Here is a 3,175-nt window from a genome sequence, read left to right on the forward strand (position 1 = left end):
GATGAGGAAGTCAGGATGCAGGGAAGTTTGGGGATGATGGTGATAAGAGGAAGGGTGGATGGAGTCGATCAGAGATACGCTGCATGTGAAGCGTGCTGTGACTCCGAATAGAGAATTTGTGGCAGTCAGATAGAAATTTAGCACGGAAGCATCTGCACACAGAGTTCAAAAAAAAGACAACGTAGAAAGCAAGCCCAGATCGAAACCTGGGAGGCTGCCTATTTTTAGGAGATGGAACATCAGACACTAAATCTGAAATCCCATTTTCTATGATCTCCATGTTCCTACCTATTTCAGTTCAAATCAATTTGGACTCACAGTGGGTCAGCCAATATTCCTTCTGACCTTGTTTTGATCTTAAAGCTCCATAAATTGGAGGCCTCTCTAGGCATGTGAAGTGAACCCACCCCCCCTCACCCCCCCACCCATCCGGCACACTGAGAAATAGTCCGGCTGGCAGAAACGTTGAACTTCGTGTCACATCGTGATAAATGGTTCTGGACAACGAACAGTCGGCCCCTCTGCGTCGTCTGCTCTCATCGGCTCTTCTGCAGTAGACATGGATGAGCTGCTGTAGGAGCATCTGCGAGCAGGTGTTCTCTGCTCACATATCGAAGTCGGCTGGGAAGATTCATGGATAACGAACGGAGGGGTTGCCCCTCGTAGCCAGGGACCAAGGAAACAGAAATGCAACTGACCAAGGTCAGAAATGACACGGAGGGAGAAACGTGGGGGCCGGATGAAGTGAAGGGAAGGAGGTGCGTGTTATAAACTGGGGAAGGCTGGCCTCACCTGGAGCCTCACCTGGAGCCTGGGAGGAGAGGCTATTACTGGACGTCCCGAGTGTACGGATCAGGAAGGACGGGTGACTGAGAAGGCACTGCCTGGGGAGCCATGACAGGCTGCAGCCAGGGCCTCTACCTGAGTAACCTGCCAGGAAGGGCCTGGTGTTCTCGAGGCGGGGAGAGAGAGTGGAGGAAGCTGGCCCGGCTAAGGGGTCCCACATAACTCAGACGAGACAGAAGTTTCCATGAAGCTGGCTCTGGGATGGAGGCTGCCTCCCGACCTTCTGCCCAGGCCTCATCTCTAGCAAAATAATCTTTCCTTTGGTCAGGTTGCCTGGGACAGTGTGAGATCGTTTGGTTACTTGCCCCCAGCCCCGAAGGAGTGCACAGAGCAGACTGTCCTCAGCTTCCCAGAGGAGGTATCAGATATGCTCAGGGTGACCTCAGGCCTGCCTCCAGTGTTGCTTAGGAAACTTCTGGAACCTATGCCTCAAACCACCTGCTCTAGTCTCCATGCCATGCTTCTGCTGAGATGAACCAACCTGCCTTTGCAGAGAGCGTATTTGCATTCCCAGAAGACATGTTTTGACAGGAAGGAGGCTGCCGGAAGTAAACAGCAGTTGCTTGTGTAATGAGTAGGATGGGGCGAGGTTTAGGGTCCAGCTGGGAGGTGATGGCGCCTGGTGGGATAGGCGGAGGCCGGGGACTCAGTTCCGGCAGGAGCTGCATGGTACTTTTGAAGTAATTTTAAAAGGAATTTTTGTACACTTACCATCAAGCTTACCATTTAAATCATTCGTTGGCATTTCGTACATTCACATTATTATGCATCCATCACCACTATCTAGTTCCAGAACCTTTTCGTCACCCCAAGGAGGCCCTATACCCATTAAGCGGCCAATCCCCATTCTCAGCTTCCCAGCTCCTGGCAACCACTGGTCGGCTTTCTGGACGTTTCCTATAAGTGGGATCACACGCTATATGGCCATTTCTGTCTGGCTTCTTTCACGCAGCATAGCTTCTCAGGGGTCATCCGTGTTGTAGCGTGTGTCAGGACTTCGTTCCTTTTTATTGCCAAATGATATTCTACTCTATGGGTGTATCACATCTGGTTATCCATTTATCCACTGATATACCTTTGAGTTATTTCTGCCTTTTGGCTACTGTGAATCACGTTCCTTATGCACATTCGTGTACAAGATTTTATTTGAACAGCCGTGTTCATATTTTTTTGGTGTGTACCTAGGAGTAGAATTGCTGCATCGTGTGGTAATTCTATGTTTAACTTATTAAGGAAGCACCAGCCTGTTTTCCACAATGGCCGCGCCATGTACATTCCCGCCAGCAATGCGCGAGGGCTCCACTTTCTCTACATCCTCACCAACACCTGTTGTTTTCCTTTCGTTTTGATTGTAGCCATACCAGTGAGTGCAAAGTGCTATCTCACCACGTTCTGATTTGCATCTTTCTATTGACTAAAGATGTTGAGCATCTTTTCATGGGTTTGTTGGCCACTTGTATATCTTCTTTGGGGAAATGCCTATTTGCTTTTTCCCCCATTTGTTAATGGGGTTGTTGTGTTTTCCTTATTGAGTTGTAAGACTTTTTTGTACATCCTGGATAGTAGACTCCTAGATATGTGATATGCAAATACTTCCTCCCTCTCTGTGGATTGTCTTTTCACTTTCTCACTAATGTTCTTTGATGGAAAAAAGGTTTTAACTTTGATGAAATCCAGTTTATCTATTTTTTTCTTTTGTTGATTGTGCTATTTTTTTTTTTTGGTCCTATCTGGGAATCCATTGATAAATCTAGGATCATGAAGGCATACCCCTATGTTATGCCCTAAAAGTTTTACAGTTTTAACAGTTATGTTTATGTCAGACAGGAACTGTTCAAGAGGTATGTGCAGAGTTAAAGGAAACCACCAAGAAATGATGCAGGACCTTGGGGCCAGGCAGGCAGGAGCACCATGTCCATCCCTAAGCCTGGGGACAGCATAAGGAATAGAACAAGGGGAGTCGGGGCCATGCAGGAGGACTGACCGTCAGTGCCGTGTCCTTTGGTGGAGAGATGCGTCCATCACAGCACCCCGCCACGCCGGGGAGGGAGCCAGGCACACTTCTCTGTTCGCTGATCTTGGCTGGCGCTTCCCTTTGGTTGACGTCTACCAGAAGCAAGAGTGCAAAGGAGCCATTAGATAGATACAGCTCGTACGGGTCAGTCTCCCAGGGCCCTGAGCAGGGACCGTGGGGGCCGCAAGGAGAGTGGAACTGGAGGAATGGTTGGCAGAGTGATGGCCCCAAAGATATACAAGTCCCACCCTCGGAACCTGTGAATATGTTACCTCACGTGGCAAAAGGGACTTTGCAGATACTGTTAAGGGTCTC

This window comes from Pteropus vampyrus, unplaced genomic scaffold, assembly GCF_000151845.1.
Source record: "Pteropus vampyrus isolate Shadow unplaced genomic scaffold, Pvam_2.0 Scaffold46, whole genome shotgun sequence".
Classification (NCBI taxonomy): domain Eukaryota; kingdom Metazoa; phylum Chordata; class Mammalia; order Chiroptera; family Pteropodidae; genus Pteropus; species Pteropus vampyrus.